The 22,585-nt window shown below is 40.4% G+C and overlaps 1 long non-coding RNA gene across 1 annotated transcript; it reads left to right on the forward strand.

The window, feature by feature from the left end:
- Positions 1–9,333: 9,333 nt before the first annotated feature.
- Positions 9,334–14,342, forward strand: LOC124874601. The gene is made up of 2 exons (XR_007039853.1): positions 9,334–9,614; positions 14,103–14,342. It is a non-coding gene; the product is annotated as an uncharacterized LOC124874601 (long non-coding RNA).
- Positions 14,343–22,585: the final 8,243 nt, after the last annotated feature.

Here is a 22,585-nt window from a genome sequence, read left to right on the forward strand (position 1 = left end):
GCATCCTAAAAATGCAGCTAATCCACCAAAGCTGATCCAGTTATCCCCAGTACAGGTAGAAGAGTTAAAAGTATCTTCTTTTCTCTGCCCCAAATTCTCTTCTGTGCTGGGTCGTCTTTAGCCTTATGATCCAACTTTCTCAACTAGGATGACTGGTTGTCCACTTGTCATAAATGCTATAATTACAAAGCCAACATAATTAGAGAAATTATATTATTGGTTGGTTTTACTGTCATTTGTGATAATAGTAATTATTGTAATTATTTTATGTGAAAATATAAAAAGGGAATATTTTTAATGCTATAGCAAGATGACCTGGAAATAGATAAGACTAAAGAATGCAATATATCTATTGAATTTTCTTTTTTTCTTTAAAAGAACTAATGTCTGTCATTTCACTAATTTAAATGTAAAAAGAATACATTTCTTGATGAATTTAATTTGTTTTATCAGTTTTAAGAAACTTTCTGACTTTGTGTTAATTTTTCCATCTTCTGCCTCAATTTTAGGTTGACCCACTGATACAACCTAATACAGTATTTTCAGACATCTAGGTAATCAGCTGCTGCAGAGCTCTGAACATTTAGCCTTCCAGATCAGTGCTCAGTATGTCTATTTAAGTGATACAGCCATGCCACCAGTAAATCCTTCTCACGTATCTAGCCTGACCACACTGACACTTTAAGCCTCACTGTCGAAACCTTGTGACCTCTATGCTCTACATGAACTCGCAAAATGCTGAGCAGCAAACCTTCACTCTGGTGCTTGAACCTCAGTGACCTCAGTTGTGCAGTCATATCATTAAAACCGCATTGCAGCTTGTGGATGGCTAAACTATTTATACTTATAATTTTAATTGATAGTTTTTCAAAGACAAACTCAAACAAACAAAGTAAATGGAGAGGATCTTGAATATCTATACAGAAAAAACAGATGTCATTACATACATATGTATAGAATGAACATAAAGCTCACACATTGGAAGCTGTGGTACTGCCAAAATTGAGAAGCTGGGTCCTGGGTTATTTCTTCAACCCAAATACTGCCTTAGCAGTAGAGGGTAGGTAGTTTTAACCAAACATTTGGCCCTTTCCAGTAGTGGTGGTTTGGCACGGTTGCGTTGATCCGTTACTATTTTTACTAGCTTGTTGGATACGTTGGGTGTCGTGTGAACTTGGTCGGTCACTGATTGGGTATGTGCCGTGTCACTACTCAGCATACATATATAACCAATATATTCAGCCATTAAGTGGTTCATTGGACTCATTGTGTATGTGATGACTATAGCAAGCTAGCATTAGGTAGCATTAGCTTACCCCCACATGTTGTCTAGCTTGCACACTTTGGTTTGATACCGCTCCATGGCTTCCCTCTCTCTCCTGTTCTTATCCAGAGTGCTTCATCCTACCGCCCGCAGTTCTCCCTGGCTCTCTTATTTCACTCTGAGTCTGAGAACAGCCATAGACTGAGCACACACACACGCACAAATCTGCACACAAACCTGCACATTTTGAGGGTTGCCAACATTTTTGCTCTAATCTTTAGGTGAAGGATGTTTTATGGAAAAAAAAAACTAAAGGAGAAGAAAACCTTGAGCTGCTGAAAAGATAATCCATCTAGTTGTGAAATACACAAATAAACAGAGAAAGAGAGAGTTTAGATATTACCCGGGATAATATCCCATTCCCATACAAAAACAGCCCAGTTTCAGGATTTTGAATCTGGGACCTTGTTTCAAGGCTACAGTCCACACCATCCTCCAGCGTTTTCATAGAAACAAGAAATCTAAAATGGGAAAAGTAATTAATCATGCACAGATGTTAAATGAACTTGTTTTAATGAGGTGCAATTGCACTGTAAGGCTCCTTAGGATTATGCAACAAGTTAGTTTACCAACACTAAACCTCGACAGCAACACGTCAACAGATGTCCCATCTGAAGCAATTTTGTGAAAGCTGACACTTGTGCCCACTGTGCTCACACATGCGCATACAGTACATACTGGATGCTCCTGCAGGCATGCAGGCTGGGACTACATCCTGGTAGCCATGTGACTGCTGTATCTTTGACACAGCCTCAGCACAACTTGAGTTATCACTAATCAGATAGTTAATCAGATAGGTAAGAAAATTAAATATATTTGCTTTGGTAATTTTGATATATACAGGGGTTGGACAATGAAACTGAAACACCTGGTTTTAGACCACAATAATTTATTAGTATGGTGTAGGGCCTCCTTTTGCGGCCAATAAAGCGTCAATTCGTCTTGGTAATGACATTTACAAGTCCTGCACAGTGGTCAGAGGGATTTTAAGCCATTCTTCTTGCAGGATATTGGCCAGGTCACTACGTGATACTGATGGAGGAAAGCGTTTCCTGACTCGCTCCTCCAAAACACCCCAAAGTGGCTCAATAATATTTAGATCTGGTGACTGTGCAGGCCATGGGGGTCACTTTCATGTTCATCAAACCAATCTTTCACCAGTCTTGCTGTGTGTATTGGTGCATTGTCATCCTGATACACGGCACCGCCTTCAGGATACAATGTTTGAACCATTGGATGCACATGGCCCAAACCATCACTGATCCACACCCATGCTTCACTCTGGGCATGCAACAGTTTGGGTGGTACGCTTCTTTAGGGCTTCTCCACACCGTAACTCTCCCGGATGTGGGGAAAACAGTAAAGGTGGACTCATCAGAGAACAATACATGTTTCACATTGTCCACAGCCCAAGATTTGTGCTCCTTGCACCATTGAAACCGACGTTTGGCACTGGCATGAGTGACCAAAGGTTTGGCTATAGCAGCCCGGCCGTGTATTTTGACCCTGTGGAGCTTCCAACGGACAGTTCTGGTGGAAACAGGAGAGCTGAGGTGTACATTTAATTCTGCCGTGATTTGGGCAGCTGTGGTTTTATGTTTTTTGGATACAATCTGGGTTAGCACCCAAACATCCCTTTCAGACAGCTTCCTCTTGCATCCACAGTTAATCCTGTTGGATGTGGTTCGTCCTTCTTGGTGGTATGCTGACATTACCCTGGATACCGTGGCTCTTGATACATCACAAAGACTTGCTGTCTTGGTCACAGATGCGCCAGCAAGACGTGCACCAACAATTTGTCTTCTTTTGAACTCTGGTATGTCACCCATAATGTTGTGTGCATTTCAATATTTTGAGCAAAACTGCTCTTACCCTGCTAATTGAACCTTCACACTCTGGTCTTACTGGTGCAATGTGCAATCAATGAAGACTGGCTACCAGGCTGGTCCAATTTATCCATGAAACCTCCCACACTAAAATGACAGGTGTTTCAGTTTCATTGTCCAACTCCTGTAGGTTATGATGAAGCTTTCAGTTTACAGTTCCATCTATAGTATGTTTCAACCCTCATCTTTGGTTCACAAAATATGGATCATGACAAAATCTCTCAGAGTTTCCTCTGCAATGTCGCAATGCTCTAAGAGATCAGGTAAGGATGGTAATAAACGTAGTAAGAGGTGGCTTCAACGTACTCCCAGAATTTCATGTTGGAGGGATTATGTATGTGTTTTAGTCTGAGATTGTCTCTCCTACGGGGACCTAAGGAGTCTCACTGGGGAAAGGGAATGTATGAGTTTACAATCCAGTTTCAAATGGATAGATGGATGGATGGATTGCAGAAAGACATACCACAGGACATTAAGTACAATAATCTCTTATTTAACCATAATCAAACAAATAAAAAGCTAAAGTAGTTTTTGCCCTCGTTTAAAGGAAAAGGGCACCAGCACGCCATCCTGGTCAACACGCAGGAAAAGAACACCCAGTAGGAAGTACCCCCAAACCATAGGACCTTTACCACTGTGTGTTTGAGATTGGATACATCTTTATAGGGCTTTCTACAGAAACATTATAGCACTCCCAAGTACAACATATTACTGGTAGACTCACGAACCATGCATTTAAAATAAATAGAAGGTAAACTTGTTTTCTGACATTTCCTTTTGGAGTGAATGTTGTTGCTGGGGAGGGCAATAAAAGAGTCTTCCAATTAAAATATTTTGTATTTAATCTTTCTGACTAATATGTGAATTGCTCTTTTTAGCCATCCTAATTTTGTACTTTGAGAGTGTTTGTATTGGGTCAGTGGGAGGCTGATAGAGTGGATAAAATGTTAGAGGCACAAGGCCATCAATGTGAGCTGCAACAGGTGCCCCAAAGTAAACCTCACATTGTGTCAACCACATGATCTCTGGTGATTGCTTCATCTGCACTGTATCTCCCCACATGAACTTCCATGTGTCTCACCTGTAAAAGGAATCTAGATGTAAACTGTACAGCCATTTAGCAGTAGAGCCGTGTATTTTCTTGAAAGGCTCACAAACATGCAGACAGACAAGTGGATAGTTAAAATAGGAACTAGAGGGATTAACACTCCACTACACGACTGCCTGAGTAACTGACAGGTTGGCTGGCAACAGAGCGCAGGAATATTTATTTATAGCCACATTACAAATTTCCATCATGATTTCCTGCATGCCACACACACAACCACTGCACTTATCATCACATAAGTACTAACTCACCTCTGTCACCAGGACTCTATAAAGCTATATACAAAGATCCAAGAAACTTTCTTTCTGGAATAAGGGGACATTTTTTTTCCTTCTGATGGACAGATTTTAAAATACATTTGAGCACATATTGAAACCAGATATTTACATAAACTGTGTTAAATACATTTTTCTCACTGTCTCACTTTTTTCTCGATAAGCCAGTTACGATTGCCAAAATTATTTCTACTATTTTTACTTTTTTCAAACTAAAAAGGTAAACTTCCAAAAACTTTCAAATAGGTTTTGGTAGAATTGTCTTTTGAACTGTATGACTCTGGTCAAATGTTTTGGGTTTCCCTACATAAGCTTCTCAAAATAGTTTGCTTTAATTTTAGCTTATTCGGTTTGACAGCACAAGTATACGTTACCTGGCTGCCTTTAGATTTTGGCAATAGTGTCAAATGAGAAAACAGCACGATTGACATGTTGCCTTAAAATAAATCCACAGTTGGGCCTCCAAATAACTCAGATGTTGCAAACTAATCTAACACAAGCTTACAAAGGTATTACATCATCATGTGGGCTTTCCTAAATAGTATTGAAGCATATCTTAGTGTATATAAACTTATAATATTAAGGAAAGTAATAAAAATAATTTTTCTTATTATTTTGGCATTTAGCAAATGGAAATAATTTTGGTTATTCTAACTGAAAGAAACAGTTTAGTATAATTCATACAGAGTATACAGGCCCATTCAATAAATGTATTATTTTCCAAAGACAAACAAGCCTTCTCACAACACATAATATGATTTATTATGATATGGAGGTAACAGTGGCAACATGTTAGGGGTTTGCCTGTAACCAGCAGGTTGCCGTTCGAGCAACCTTCCATCTCAACCGTTGTGTCCTTGGGCAAGACATTAAACCCACCTTGCCTGCTGATGGTGGTCAGATGGCCTGGTGGCAACAATTGTATGGCAGCCTCACTTCTGTCAGTCTGCCCCATGGCAGCTGTGGTTGCAAGGTAGCCTACCACTGTGAATGCGTGTTGAAAAGGGTGGATGACTGATTTTAGTGTACTACGCTTTGGGGTTCCTGGACTTGATAAAGTGCTATACAAGTGCAGGACAATTTATTGAGTATGGCTGTATACAGGGGAGAGTTGAGCCATTTTTTTATTTATGCTGTCCTCTAGGCAAGGGAAAGTGATACACAAGTAAAACCAAAATGTCTGCATTTATTTCAGGATGTTTCCCATTAACCCCTAACCATAACCCTAACCCTAATGCTAAGAATACATCTATAACATAAGGAAAATAAAAAGAAATAAACCAAAATATAATTTTAGTATTTACAAAAACGTATTCATGCCTGAAGGCTGAAAGAAAAGAAAAAGGACACATCAGCTTTCTGAAGTACACGCAAGCAGGTAGCTGTATCTGCTGATCATTTCCCCCAAAACACACAAAACAATACCACCATGAAACTGCGTGTTTGGTTTGGAAATTTATTGATGGTTCTTAAACAAACCAGCATCTGCAGGAGGAGGGGGCAGACAGAGAGCAGATGTCCATAATCAGACTCCCTGCGTCGGATTAAAAGGGAGGAAGACCTAGCTGAATCCACGGAATGCGATTATCCAATATCCAACCTAAAACTATCACCGCGATCAACAGTCCACAGTTTTGTGCTTTAAAGTCCTTGTTCTTTTTATTGCCATGGCTGAGACAAAACCTTCCTCTCAATGCCCAAAATTGTAACTTCTTCAGGCATAATTTGGAGCTTCACCAGTCCAGTCAGCAGCGTCTCTCCTCTCTGCTTCTCCTGCCACACTCCTTCATATTAGAACCCCAAAGCCTTATTTTAAGTTCTGGCTGGACTCTGGTCCATATGATTATCCCAGTGGAACATTTTATACATGAAAAACCATTTATAAGACATTCTTTCATATGCAATAATAAAAACATTTGTATTTCGTTTATGTTTTCATTATTTATTTATTATTTTTATTGTTTCAAGCAGATTACATTATTGTGACAATGTCACACAGTAATGTGTGACATTGCACACTACACTGACCACTGGAGGCGGGGCTTCAAGCCACATCTCCGGCTTGTCAGTGAGTCAGTGGAAACACAACTGGTGCCGTACAGAGTAGAGCGAGACCAAGTGGAGTAGGACCGCGTGACATAAATAGAGCCAGTGGAAAAGGTGCATAACACCCAACCAGCACAACGATTCTCTTAGTTTTTAGGGCCAGGGACCTTGTCTTTGTCTGATAATTCAAATGCCGATTCACAGCATTTCTTTGGACTCAGGCCATGGAATTGGTCAGTAAGTTGTTTGATGTGGTCTGCAAGGTCCTTCTCCTGTGTTGCCTGTGTTGTCCCCCTCTAACCCAGTCTTTTCATCTGTGCAGTGTTGACCTGTCAATCTTTCTGTCATTCTCTCCTGCTGCTCTTCTGGATTTTCCTGCCTTTACCTCAGCGGCTGCTTTCTCCATCTTCTCAAGGTCTGTCAGTCTTTTAGACATAATGTTAGTGGTTTTTTTTTTTGTTGCTGAGGGGGGCATGGTGGGGGACACTGGCCCTGGGTGCCTGCCGCTGGCCGGGGACCTCTTGGTGGATGAGTTTGTCCCGTCATGGTGCGGGGTCGGGGGTCCGGTTGTGGGTGCGGTGCTGGGTGGGGTCTGCCCTGTTGCGCCAGTGGGCGGGGGTGGCGTTGTGTGGGGCCTTTGCAGAAGGCCCTTGCCTTGCCGTTGTGGCACGTTGTGTGGTGGGGGAGCGGGGTGCAGCAGGGGTGCTTAGAGGGGGGTTGAGTGTGGAGCTTACGCTGGGTGGGTGTGGCTTCATCGACTTCTGCCCCACGGAGTTCCACTGTGGGGGTGTGCCCCTGTGGGGGTGGGGATTCGTGGCGTTTGGGTTCGGGGGAATGTGTTCGATATCGGTGTCCTTGTTGGGGGTGGCCCTGTGGGGAGGTTCTTGTTGGGGTTCACTGGGGGTGGGAGACTCATGGGGTTGGGATTGGAGCTCGTTGGGGGGTCGGGACTGCTCCGTCCTGGGGCGGCTCCGGTTGGCGGGTTGCTTTGGGCCATGTGGACCCCTCTTTTGTACATAGCCCCCTCTCCGGAGGTGGATGGGTGTTGTTGCGGACTGGGTTCGGGGCGGGGTGGTGGGAGGTGGGCCGGGGTCACCCGGGTCTGGGCAGTACCGGCGCTGTCTGCCTGCCTCTGCCCCAGGAGGGAAGGGGACCACCTCCTGGGTCCGGGGGCTGGTTGCCCCTAGGGGGGTACCGGCGCCTGGACCTGGGAGTATAGAGTATGCATGAAGAGTGTGAGTGAGTGTATGACGTCCATTGTTGTTTATCCTTACGTTGGGTGTGAGTGATTTTATGTGTATGCATGAGGGTGGGAGTGGGTGATTGTGACTGTGTGTACCTGTTTTTTTGCAACAGGTTGGGTCTTGGACTTGTATTCTCTTCATCCTTCTTTCTCTCCTCCACTCTTTCCTCCTTTTCTCCCCTTTTTTCCCCCATCTCTCTCTTTTTTGAGCTTCTTTTTTCCTTTTCATTTCAGTCTCCGTGTCCGTAACAATTGAAATATTCCCAAAGAAGTTTATAATAAAGTTTCTTTTATAAATATCAAGCTGAGCTTTAAAGCATTAGCTGTGATGCTCTGCTTGTGAAAGTAAATCTGTTGGGCAATTTCTTGGCACTCAGACAACAATTCTGAGCGATACTCTGCCGTATAGGACACAGTAGGAAAAAAAAAAAGAAATGAGAGAATTAATCTGTATACAGTGACCTTCTCTGCTCCACTGCACACAATCAACTCTCAGGAAGATAAAAGGATGTCTAACTTAACATTACAGAGTATCTTATACTATCTAGATCTAGGTGGGGCAGAGACAGGTTTTAGAAGCATTCTGGCCCTTTGCCGTAATCTTTTCCTGGGAATGTGTGTATAGAGCCCACCCCAACCCAAGAGGTACTCGCTAGTACTTCGAAGGAGTGGGGTTTCGATCTTATCCATGTAGGAAGTTCCTCCTGCGCAATGACTGGAAAAAAAAAAAAAAAAGACATAATGTTACTCATGCTTCATGGTGAGGTAAATTGAAGCACTGGCTCAACATACCCCAAGGCATCTGGTTCACTTTACCCCACAGCCACTACTTTAGAAAAAAAACGACCTTGCTTAGCAGTTTAAGCTAATCTTTAGCTAAATGATTTACGTGGTTTAATATGCTAGTAAATCATCAACATGTATAATATACATTTTTCGATCTAGATAAATTAGCTTTCATGTAACAGCCAATATACACTCACCGGCCACTTTATTAGGTACACCTTGCTAGTACCGGGTTGGACCCCCTTTTGCCTTCAGAACTCTGACCTCTGGCATCAACAAGGTATTTATTACCACAGAACTGCCGCTTACTGAATATTTTCTCTTTTTCGGACCATTCTATGTAAAACCTAGATATGGTAGTGCGTGAAAATTCCAGTAGGTCAGCAGTTTCTGAAATACTCAGACCAGCCCGTCTGGCACCAACAACCATGCCACATTCAAAGTCACTTAAATCACGTTTCTTCCCCATTCTGATGCTCGGTTTGAACTGCAGCAGATCGTCTTGATTATGTCTACATGCCTAAATGCATTGAGTTGCTGCCATGTGATTGGCTGACTAGAAATTTGCATTAACGAGTGATTGGACAGGTGTACCTTATAAAGTGGCCGGTGAGTGTAGCTAAAATGTAAAAAAAAAATATTTTGACAAGCAAAAAACAATTTTTAGTAGAGAAAACATACCACATTGCCACATGCTTATATCAATCACAGGAACAGCAAAATTAAGGGTGCTTGTGTGACACACACAAATATGTGGTCACAGTTTTGTTTTATTAGTATTTTGATAGGAGTATAGGGAGAAAGCATGTGAAGTTAGGGTGTAGTATTGGTGTACTCCACCGGGTGGTAGTAGTGAGACGGAGTGTCCTGTTTGCTAGTCTGAAGTGTAGCGTGAAGAAGGACACAAGCAGTAACCATCTCCGTCTCGTTCTTATCTGTTTTACAGGTGAGTAATGTCTATGAAATGCCACAAATACGGTTATAGGGCTTTATCAAATCACATTTGTGTTGTAGTAATCAATATCCCCCGTAAGTTCTGTTGGAACAGAAGAGACAACGATTTATAATGGTAACCAATGAAAGTTGGTATGCTAGCTTAGCCGCTAACTAACGTGCCCGGGCTTGTTTCTATTGTATTTCATATTCGAGATTACTTACCTGTACATTGATAATTAAAGTTAGTGTATTTAGACTCTTAAAGTCGAGTTAGAATGTTCCAGACTGTATTTAGAATGTCCTTGTGTATCATAATGCTGTGGAATGATGACTGAAATGTGCAACATTAGCTATTTGCTAAAGAGAAGTGCAACATTGGCTTTTCGCTAAAGGGATGTGCCACCTTAGTTTTCTATTAAAGGGAGAGAAGCAATGTCTAAATATATTAAAACGGTGATATTGAAGAGGTTATTGGGAAAGTATGTGTTACTGTAGAATTTGGAATGTGTAAATGCACCATAATACCAGACAACTGTAATGTTGAACTGAATTGTTATCTGAATGATAAATAAAGCCAGTCCGAAGTGTAGCATGAAGACGGACACAAGCAGTAACCATCTCCGTCTCGTTCTTATCTGTTTTACAGAGACCCTGATCTTCCCCTGTAAAGAAATTATAAACTGTAATGGTGATTGTACTGGTCCAATACCTGTAACGCTTGCAACATTTATGGTCAAATGACAACAAATGTGTACAATTGCCTAGATACAGGTCAACTTACCCACTGGCTCATCTTACCCCACTCTCACCTATAGTGATGATCATGCTTCATCATAATTTCTGTTAGTCTCTGGCATGCTGGATATCAGTGTGGAGAATACTGTGGTTCACAGTTTGTGAGGTTCTTTCTAATCACCTGGTTTTTAAGAACTGACCACAGGTTCTCAGTGCAATTTAGCTCATGAGAGAACTTTGGTCCAAAGTTTTAATAATCTGATCTTCAGGTCATTTTTTTTATCACCCTTGCCTTGTGACATGTAGATCATTACCAGATTATACCTGGATTGTTGGAGGAAGTTCCTGTTGGAGGACATTTTGATCCAACTTTATTTGTGGCAGTGTTCTTGGGCAGATTTGTGTTAAGTCCAATTTTCTTGAATGAGAGGCATCCTAACACATGGATTTCATTAGGATGCTTAACTCTTGGTACCTTGCTACATTTTTTGTCTTTACTAATCATTTTCCAGGTGGCCCATAAAGTGTAATGAGGATGCACCAATCTTCTACCACCTACATGTTGAATTTAAGTCTGTCCTTGATGTTTTTCTTTTTATACAGAAGTGTCATTGTATCTATGGCTACGTTCACACTGCAGGTCTTAGTGCTCAATTCCGATTTTTTGGTGAAATCTGATTTTTTTTTTTGCGTGGTCGTTCACATTTCCAAATGAATGTGACTTGTAGTGATCTCCTGTGTGAACGCATTCATACAACTCAAGTGTCCCACGTGCGCAGTAGACGACGCAATGATGTCACATGTGGCGAGCCTGCTTAGTGTTTGCGGAAGTAAAAATGGATGGAAAGGTTGGCCTGCATTTAAGTTGTTTTCCAACCAGAGCCTGCATATTAACAACGCAGTATTTTTAAGAAAATCGAAAAGAAAGAGAGCCAGATTTTTGGCCATGGCATTTTGTGGGACAGTGGTAGCAACGTTGGTACAGAGAAACGTGTGGGTTCGGAGTCGAAGGCAGCAGTGGTGGGATAGTGATGTGAGTGACTTTAATGATACAGACTTCATTCATAATTTTTGAAGGACAAAGGAAACCTTTATGTGCTTATGTGCATATTTTTCTTCCCACTTCCGCGTAGCAGAACCCAAGATAGTGACGTTTGTCGAGTATCAATGACGTACAGGTCGGATGAATGCAACCTGGCCATACAGACATAGGTCACATTTGAAGTTTGGATACAGGTCGCATACGGGCAAAAAAATCGGATTTGGGTCACTTCAAGCTGCAGTGTGAACATAGCCTATTATTCATTTCAAAAGACACTTGTTTTAACATTTTCACTTTCTGCATGTACAGTTGTGCCTATACCCACCTGCTATCAATGCTGAACATGTACTGCACACTTTTCTTTGGAGCTAACCCTTGTTAAGAATCTTTTTGAGCTAATCGTTATATTTGGAATCAGATGACTAATTAGATCCACAGAGTGATGTCAGATGGAGAATATCAATGCTGTGCTTATGATGACTCTACAGAAAAAAGAACAGGGCTGAATAGAGGTGCAGACTTTGGTTTTAAGTTAACTGCCAACTGTAAATTGTCCTTAATTGTGAGTGTGTTTGTGAATGTTTTTTTGTCCATTGTGTGTATGTGTTGGCTCTAAGATGGACTGGGGACATGTCCAGGGGGTACTCTGCCTCTTCCACTGACTGGTGAAGATGAGCACCAGCTCGACTGTAATTCTGGAAGGATTAAGCAGAAAATGGATAGATAGAAAAAAGCTAAATGACCATTATTTTATTCCAAGGGTAAAAGTATTGCTATACTTCTTATGTAAAGTTTAAAATTTTAAACCTAATTTCAATTAGTTTGGCACACTGCCACTTTATAAGTTATTTTACAAATTTATGTTTGTGCTTCAATTGAAAAAAACATTCATCATTACTTTTATTTCTGTTGCAATGTTTCTGCTATGATTCTTAGGTGTTTGAGTTTCTTTGATGCCTTTGTTTTCTTCATTTACCTGTGGTTAATGTTCTCTGTGTTGCCATTTTAGTTCATTCCTTTGTGCACTATTCATTCTTGTTTTCCTTGTACATTTAGAATTCCTCAATTAGATTTCCTCAGGGTTTTATTTATCTTCATTTAGCTCCTCTGTGTCAATTAGTATCCTCAACTAAGTTCTTCAGCTTTCTTCTGCCTCAGCTGTTTGGCATCATCGCCTGATTGCTCACACCTGTTTGCCATGCCTCTTCCCACATTTCCCTCTGTATAGAAGTTCTCTGGTTGTTATACTCATTCCTGGTTTCTTCCGTTATACTCTGTTCCACTGTTGTCCACCTATGCTAGATATTAAGTTCTTCTTGTGGCACTACATTTATAAGCTTTTTTATTTTATTATTAAAGTTCTCAGTCGCCACTCATATCTGAACTTGGGTCCTTTCCTTAGCCGACAACCATGACACTTTCACATGGTTATCAGTCTGTGTGGGAAATGACTAAAAAGTGAAATGTTTAAAAGGTGGAAGTACAGCGGATGTAAAAAAAAAATAGATGAGCTGAATATTTCAATCCAAATAAAGAATGATAATCTGTAGACTTGAGTGCTTTTGCATTATTAACAGACCATTGGTAGTAGACTGGTTGGTCTGATTTGAGTTTAACAAATAAATTGGGCACTTATGTAACCTCATTGCATGATTGTAATGAGGTTGTCCTCCATTAACCCTGTAATTTCAACATTGATCTGGGAATGACATCACCTTTTAAAGTAACCGTTCCAATTTCAAACCTGAAATTGAATGTTTTCTTTTTGTTGTGTCAGTTATGAGGCTGGAAACACAACATAAAAAAACATTTCTGTGAATTATATCAAACTGTATTGAAGCTAGTTAACAGGTAGATGGATATTTTAAAACAGGATAGATGTTTTACAAAACACACAAGGTATTATTGTAGCTATCACTGGGTTCTAGAAATAAAGCAGCCATATTGGATTTTGAGGTTAAAGAAGCCACTGCCAAGACAGAATATCAATGGTTAAGCCCAAAATTATTCATACCATAAGGATATTTAGGTGTAAAGTAAATTTTTACTTTACCAATATTTTTATTTTGACTGTTATTTTAAATTTGATGTAATGTAAACATATTGATTAAAAAAACATTTTAAATCAAATTCTGCCAGGGGTATGAGTTTAACTTTCTGCATTTGAACACAGTGTGATATAAATGGGCAAATATGGAGAATATGAATTATACCATTTTAATCCTATTTTTTGCTTCTCATCTGCCTTCTGCCTGTGCTGGCCTTATATATTAGAAGGGTCAGTCTGTTACACTATTTACTGTACTGATAATTAGATGTGATATCCTTGGCTTAGTTAAAGGTTTGTGATTATTCCATAAAGTGAAATTCTCCATCCATGATTTATTTCCTCTACACTCTGGGTTAAAAAATAATTAGATATAGGTCATTTTGCTAAATCAGTACTCAGTCAAAAATGAACTGATCTTGGCCTGAGTTGATTTAACCCAACATAGTTGAGGTTTGGATTTGATCCAACATAATGGGTTAGTTTTTCGATTCAAAAACACATTAAAGTGACTGATGTGTAACGCTAAGTCTAACAGAAAATGCGTTACAAATAACATTTCTTTAACCTGGATTATTAAAACAGTGATGGCGGGTTTCAATGTTTAGTATTATTTTTTTAAGATTTGTTTTTGCAGCACTAAAGGTCTTCTTTTTGTCATTTTTCTTTGAAAGTAGGCAGACAGGAAATGGGGTAAAGAGAGGGGGAAGACATGCGGCACAGGGCGCCATGGCCAGGATTCCAACTAAGGGACAACCGCATCGAAGGCCGAAGCCTCTCTATACATGGACCGTGTGCTCTACTACTGCGCCAGCATCATGCTCAATGATTATTATTTTTAGCTTAAATTAAGAAAACAACCTCATAATGTCTAATAACACTTTCATTAAAGAACAACTGAATAACAAAATGTATACTCATCATAAAATCATTTATTTCTTTTCATTCTTCTCAGTTAATCTTTGCCTAAAACCCCAAATTCAAACTGATTAATAAAATAGCACAGCTAAAAAAAATAATGATGAAACACAATTAGTAGCAAACTACAAATTAAAAGACAATATATAATCAAATACAGTCACCTTTCCCAGTCATTGAATTCAAGTACAAGTCACTTCCAAGTCCACAGGTATATGAAATCCAGCACCTGGGCCAGGCAGAGTGATTCTACAACTATGTGTAAAATGAGTATCTCTCAGGAGTTTCCAGAGTGGTACCATGATAGGATGTTGCCTGTGCATAAGATCCAGTCCTGAAATTTCCTCGATACTAATCATTCAACTCAGCCACAAAGTCTTAGGCCTAACTAAAATGACAGAACGGTATCAACAGATGTCAAAGCGCAGGGTGCACAGAGGTCACCAACTTCTTGCAGAGTTGATAGCCGCAGACCTCCAGATTTCATGTGGTGTTTGAATTAGCTATAGAGCAATATGTAGAGAGCTTCATGAAATGGGTTGTACCAGCCAAACGGTTGCTTTCAAGCCCCACATCACCAAGCACAACACCACTGGAAACTAGAGCATTGGAGAGATGTTCTTGGGATTTATGGACCATTGTCTCTGTCTTGGGCTGGACTGTGGCGCAGTTGGTAGCACTGTTGCCATGCAGCAAGAAAGTCCTGAGTTTGACTCCCGGCCGAGGGTCTTTCTATGTAGTTTGCATGTTCTCCCCGTGCATGCATGGGTTCTCACCGGCTACTTTGGCTTCCTCCTAGGGTCCAAAGATATGCCTGTTAGGTTAATTGGTCTCTCTAAATTGCCCTTGGGTGTGTGAATGAGTGTGTGCGTGGCTGTTTGTGTGTTGTCCTGCGATGGATTGGCGACCTATCCAGGGTGTTCCCCGCCTCCCGCCCATAACCTCATGACCTCAACCTGACAAGGTACAGGGGTTGGACAATGAAACTGAAACACCTGTCATTTTAGTGTGGGAGGTTTCATGGCTAAATTGGACCCGCCTGGTAGCCAGTCTTCATTGATTGCACATTGCACCAGTAAGAGCAGAGTGTGAAGGTTCAATTAGCAGGGTAAGAGCACAATTTTGCTCAAAATATTGAAATGCACACAACATTATGGGTGACATACCAGAGTTCAAAAGAGGACAAATTGTTGGTGCACGTCTTGCTGGCGCATCTGTGATCAAGACAGCAAGTCTTTGTGATGTACCAAGAGCCACGGTATCCAGGGTAATGTCAGCATACCACCAAGAAGGACGAACCACATCCAACAGGATTAACTGTGGACGCAAGAGGAAGCTGTCTGAAAGGGATGTTCGGGTTCTAACCCGGATTGTATCCAAAAAACATAAAACCACGGCTGCCCAAATCATGGCAGAATTAAATGTGCACCTCAACTCTCCTGTTTCCACCAGAACTGTCTGTCGGGAGCTCCACAGGAGAGTTATGGTGTGGAGAAACCCCAAAGAAGCGTACCACCCAGACTGTTGCATGCCCAGAGTGAAGCATGGGGGTGGATCAGTGATGGTTTGGGCTGCCATATCATGGCATTTCCTTGGCCCAATACTTGTGCTAGATGGGTGCGTCACTGAGAAGGACTACCGAACCATTCTTGAGGACCATGTGCATCCAATGGTTCAAACATTGTATCCTGAAGGCGGTGCCGTGTATCAGGATGACAATGCACCAATACACACAGAAAGACTGGTGAAAGATTGGTTTGATGAACATGAAAGTGAAGTTGAACATCTCCCATGGCCTGCACAGTCACCAGATCTAGGCGAGTTAGGCATTATTAAATTATTGTGGTCTAAAACCAGGAGTTTCAGTTTCATTGTCCAACCCTTGTACATTTGCGATGCATTAGAGCAAAGACTGAAAAAGGGCTTGTCATTCAACATCAGTGTCGGACCTCACAAATGCTCCTCTGCAAGAATGTTCCATACTAATAAACCTTGTGAAAAGTGAAGGCTGTTGAGGCTTCTTCTAGTCTCTTCTCTAACCCAACAGTCACAGTTTTTGACCCAATATTTGGTTAAAACTACTCAACCTCTATCTTAAGAGCATAAACCCTGTATTTGGGATAAAGAAAAAAGTCCATCAGTTTCAGAGTGTAAAGAAGCATCTTAAAAGTTCCCCAACAGCCAAAGTGCTATCAAAGTGTTGAAGTGATTCTATGTTAAGACTGATAAGCGTGTTTTGATACAAAACCCTGTAACCATATGGTGATTTTTTTTTTCTAAACACTACTATTTAACTGGCTAGACCTGTCTGTTCATCTACATCTCAGTCTTCCACTGTGTGCCTCTGCAGGTGGCAAGCTGCCATTGAGTGTTTTTGTGCTTTTCAGTTTAACAGTGATACTGTTCTCCAAATGCTGTTTTTCCTTTGTTTTTTTGTGGAAATCTTTTCCTAAGATCAGAGGCTTCCTTGTAATCTCTTTTTAGGTGAAACTTAACACAATTTTCTTGAAACAAGAGATATAAAGGTATTTCCAGCGTGCTTGTCTAAGCATGCCTCTGCATTATGTTTGGAAGAAAAGATGATTTAAAGCTCTGAAAATGTCAAGTCTAACCCTGCCATTATAATCTGAGGCCAAGGAAACCCACAAATTTTATGCTGCGCACATAAAGAAAACCACTTACACTCACACACAATACAGAATCTATAGGCAAAAGGATTCAGTCCTGGTTTTGATTATAGTCGATAGGAGCTGAAAAGTCAACTTTACGGGACTTTATAGCTGATCTTTATAAGCTCCAGGAGCTTTCCAACTTCACAATGACAGATGAAGGATTCACTAACTACAGCATGGCTCATGTTACTGTAAACCTAAAATAAATAGGACCCAGACTTAAAGCCTGTAACAGACAAACCAAACTAGCAGAATGGCACATAGAAGGTATGTTTCAAAGTCTCATAGCACTTGCTTTTTTTTTTATCCCAAATGTCTTGTAAAACTACTTGTCTCATAGACCGTGTCTAACAGCTGTGTATTTCTAAAAGCTTCTTTGTTTTGACTGTGGGAGTGAGCAGCAAGCCTATAAAAGCAAAGATTTTATTTTAGCTCTGGCGTCTTTTGCAGTTACAATTTAATGTTTGTTACTATTTGATCTGTGCTGACATCTAGTGGAGGAGTTGCGCACTGCTAGTAAGTAAAACTAAGACATGCCATCCTAGAATTCTATGGGAAGAAACTTGTGCCATTAGAAACTGAATCTGTATTTGTGTAATTTGAAATTAAATGCATTGATTTGAAACTGAATATAATGGTTTGAAACTGAATTTATTGGTTTGAAACCTGAATTAAATTATTTGAAACTGAATTAATTTGCATTGAAAATGTATTTCGTTGTTTTGAAAATTCAGTTTGCCTACTTTCACTTTCAGTTCTAAAATTCAGTTTTTTGTGTCACACAAAAATGAGGATAGCCATAGATTAATCAAACACAAATTCATCGATTTACGTTTCACATCAGGTTAAACTTCCTTTACAGCATTTTGAGCTGGGGCAGTGCAGCATACATGAGCTTAGCGGATGTCCATCACCTTGTCAAATGACCATCTATAAGAGATCATGTAAACAAATGATGGTCAAACAGCAACACTTATGCTACCTGTAGCTATTAGCTAAACATGCCAGATCAGCATGGTGCCACCAGTGTTACGTTGGTCTGCGTTTCCCCTGCCTTTACCTCAGCGTTATTTCTGTTAACTAGCAACAGTGATAGCGTGAAGCACAGAGCTGTGAAGCCGAACAAATGGAGCCCTAATGGCTTATTTTCTTGTTTTATAATCTTGTTCATTATTCAGTCATTTAAATTGTTAAAGTTTTGTGTTCATAGATTAAAAAATATGTATAAAAATCTATTTGTAAAAATTTAACAATTTAAACACTAACATATTAACTTTAGGAACAACGTTTAAATCAGTTTATTTGTAGAGCATAAAAATGAAAGAACCAAACATCAATATTAGAATTCATCTGACTGAATTATATCTGTTTAACTTCCACCCATTGGGGAAACCCAGCAGGAGCTTGAAAACAACGTGCCGGGAGTCAGCTGTTCTCTCGGGGTTCTTCACACCTCAACCCCCCAGTCAGCTGTGCGCTGGCGAGGCGAGCTGGCTGTGAGCCCGGTGTCAGGGCAGCAGAAGCGGACGTCTCCGAACACGTCGGAGCACGTGTGGAATTAAGCGAAATCTTGATAAACCAAGCAGATATTTCAGGTTTACACAGCTACATTCTAGTCTAAAAACAAGTTCATTTTGTTCCACAGAAAGCGCAAAATATCCAACTTTGTTCACAGCTTTTACCTCTCCTCCAGGCTTTGCTACTTCCGTTAGCACAATCTACTTTGACCCGCAATGAATCATCGGATAGGGTGGCCCACGAAGGATACACCGGACCGATCCTTCATATCTGGGGAAAAGAAGGATGCATTTCTATTTGGAGGACCCTGCGAAGCTGTAGACTTCTTTGCCTGACAAAGACGTAATCGGCCAACAAATGCGTCATTCAAAGAATGCAGCCCCTCAATTTGGACACAGCAATAGAGAATGACATCCATAAACCAGTGAATCTCTGTTTGATTAATCTGTGGCTTCAAGGACCCAGATGTGTGACACAAAAAACTGAATTTTAGAACTGAAATTGATTTTTAGAACTGAAAGTAAAAGTAAAATTTCAGAGCAAATAAATTCACTTTCAAACCAATAAATTCAGTTTCAATTAAGTGAAATTCATTTTCAAACCAATGCATTTAATTTCAAATTACACAAATACAGATTCAGTCTGAGAAATTCAGTTTCTGATGGCACAAGTTTCTTCCCATAGAATTCACTACAAGTATAAGCCTCAGACTAGAAAAGTCTTCATACCCCTTGAATTTTCTTCTCCCTATTTTTGTCACATTACACCAAAATCTTCAGTGTATTTCATTGGGAGTTTTTAAGATCCCAAAACAACATAGTGTTCGTTGTGCAGTGCAAGGAAAAGGATACATAGGTTTCAAAATGTCTTACAAATAAAATTTTGGAATATCTGGCTGGTATTTTTACCCAAAACCTCACCCCTCTACCCTCACACCTCTAAATAAAGTTCAGTAAAACTAATTACCTTCAGAAATCACCAAATTATCTAATAAAGTGTGTAATTTAATCTGGGGACAAATGCTGCTGTTCTGTGAGAGCCTCACAGCTTTGTTAGAAAACATTAGTGAACAAACAGCATCATAAAGACCAAGGAACACAGCAGACAAGTCAGGGAGAAAGTGTAAAGCAAAGTTAGGTTATTAAACAATATCCCAAGCTTTGAGTATTCCTTTGCCTAACTCATTCTCTTCTCTCCAGACACCAGCCAGCCAGAATGCTGCGACCGACCTCGTGTGTGTTTATATGTAAAGTCACATCACCGACTGAAAGACGTTTTAAATAAATCCTTTAAACTTCCTCCTGTGTCTCTTGAATCTGCATGTGAGTCAGGAAACTGAATCAAACCATGACAATAATATTGTTGTGATCTGAAAAATACCGTTTAGTATTAAAAACAAGCCAGTGGCATATTCATAACAACAGTACAATGTTTTGTTTTGTCTTGTGTTCTCTCTGGACATTTTTGAGTGCTTTAAGTTGTATGGCTTGGTTCATTCTCATGTCAAGTAAAATATTGACCTGCCAATGAGGCCGATGTTTCTGACGTTTGGCAGTGTGTCATTATGCCTTGCACAGATTTAAGGTTCCCAGTGTTGAACGCAGCCAAGAAGCCCCGAAACAAAACCATGTTACTTCCATGTTTCATAGGATGTGATGAACCTATCTTTGAGAACATACTTTTCCTCATCTGAACATAGAGGTGATGTGATGAGCCAAAAATCTCCAGTTCTGTCTCATCAGTCTAAAGGTTTTCTCTCAGAAATTTTGTGACTTCTCAACATACAATTTGTTATTTGTGTGTGTTTTTGTCAGTAGTGGAGCCTTCCAATGTCTTCTTCTATGGAGTCCATTATGGTTCAAAAAGCAACAGATGGTCCAATCAGAAAGTGACATGTCTTAACTTTGGAGTTTAGGTTCAAGGATTTTGGTTCTTCTTCTACAATCTGTAATCTTTCTGATCGAACTAAAGTTGTATTTCCTCGTGGGTCCATATGCTGGCAGGCTGACTACAGTCCCATGAATCTGAATACTTTTAACATCAACATCTGTTGTCACATAAATATCGCCTTTAGGATTGATATCTCTAATATTCTTTCCAACAGATTGCACCTTTTCTTTCCATGACCCATGTTAAAACATCACTAGTGGAAGGATGTCTCTTAATTAATTGATCACATATTGAAGTCTTGCAGGTATACATTAGATAATTGCTTTTATCCCAATTCTGCAAAGTGGTACTAAAATGCACATTCAGAATGCATTTCCTTATGAAATGAGTGGGTTTGTGGCTATACAGGTCCTTCTCAAAATATTAGCATATTGTGATAAAGTTCATTATTTTCCATAATGTCATGATGAAAATGTAACATTCATATATTTTAGATTCATTGCACACTAACTGAAATATTTCAGGTCTTTTATTGTCTTAATACGGATGATTTTGGCATACAGCTCATTAAAACCCAAAATTCCTATCTCACAAAATTAGCATATTTCATCCGACCGATAAAAGAAAAGTGTTTTTAATACAAAAAACGTCAACCTTCAAATAATCATGTACAGTTATGCACTCAATACTTGGTCGGGAATCCTTTTGCAGAAATGACTGCTTCAATGCGGCGTGGCATGGAGGCAATCAGCCTGTGGCACTGCTGAGGTCTTATGGAGGCCCAGGATGCTTCGATAGCAGCCTTTAGCTCATCCAGAGTGTTGGGTCTTGAGTCTCTCAACGTTCTCTTCACAATATCCCACAGATTCTCTATGGGGTTCAGGTCAGGAGAGTTGGCAGGCCAATTGAGCACAGTGATACCATGGTCAGTAAACCATTTACCAGTGGTTTTGGCACTGTGAGCAGGTGCCAGGTCGTGCTGAAAAATGAAATCTTCATCTCCATAAAGCTTTTCAGCAGATGGAAGCATGAAGTGCTCCAAAATCTCCTGATAGCTAGCTGCATTGACCCTGCCCTTGATAAAACACAGTGGACCAACACCAGCAGCTGACACGGCACCCCAGACCATCACTGACTGTGGGTACTTGACACTGGACTTCTGGCATTTTGGCATTTCCTTCTCCCCAGTCTTCCTCCAGACTCTGGCACCTTGATTTCTGAATGACATGCAGAATTTGCTTTCATCCAAAAAAAGTACTTTGGACCACTGAGCAACAGTCCAGTGCAGCTTCTCTGTAGCACAGATCTGGGGAATGTGGCACCTGTAGCCCATTTCCTGCACACGCCTGTGCACGGTGGTTCTGGATGTTTCTACTCCAGACTCAGTCCACTGCTTCCGCAGGTCCCCCAGGGTCTGGAATCGGCCCTTCTCCACAATCTTCCTCGGGGTCCGGTCACCTCTTCTCGTTGTGCAGCGTTTTCTGCCACACTTTTTCCTTCCCACAGACTTCCCACTGAGGTGCCTTGATACAGCACTCTGGGAACAGCCTATTCGTTCAGAAATTTCTTTCTGTGTCTTACCCTCTTGCTTGAGGGTGTCAATAGTGGCCTTCTGGACAGCAGTCAGGTCGGCAGTCTTACCCATGATTGGGGTTTTGAGTGATGAACCAGGCTGGGAGTTTTAAAGGCCTCAGGAATCTTTTGCAGGTGTTTAGAGTTAACTCGTTGATTCAGATGATTAGGTTCATAGCTCGTTTAGAGACCCTTTTAATGATATGCTAATTCTGTAATTTTGGGTTTTCATGAGCTGTATGCCAAAATCATCCGTATTAAGACAATAAAAGACCTGAAATATTTCAGTTAGTGTGCAATGAATCTAAAATATATGAATGTTACATTTTCATCATGACATTATGGAAAATAATGAACTTTATCACAATATGCTAATATTTTGAGAAGGACCTGTACTTGCATACAAGCCACAATGCTAGTGCATTACTTTGACACAAACAACTTCTTGAAACAAGCAGATAATCACTTGCCAGTTAGCGGTGTGACAGCCTTATAGGTGCTTGTGTCCTCTAGAAAAGAAACATAATATATGCATGAAAGGGTTAGTTGAATCATACTTTAGGAGAAATAAATATTGTTCCTTTGAG

The sequence above is a fragment of the Girardinichthys multiradiatus genome, chromosome 1 (genome assembly GCF_021462225.1).
Source record: "Girardinichthys multiradiatus isolate DD_20200921_A chromosome 1, DD_fGirMul_XY1, whole genome shotgun sequence".
NCBI classification, from domain to species: domain Eukaryota; kingdom Metazoa; phylum Chordata; class Actinopteri; order Cyprinodontiformes; family Goodeidae; genus Girardinichthys; species Girardinichthys multiradiatus.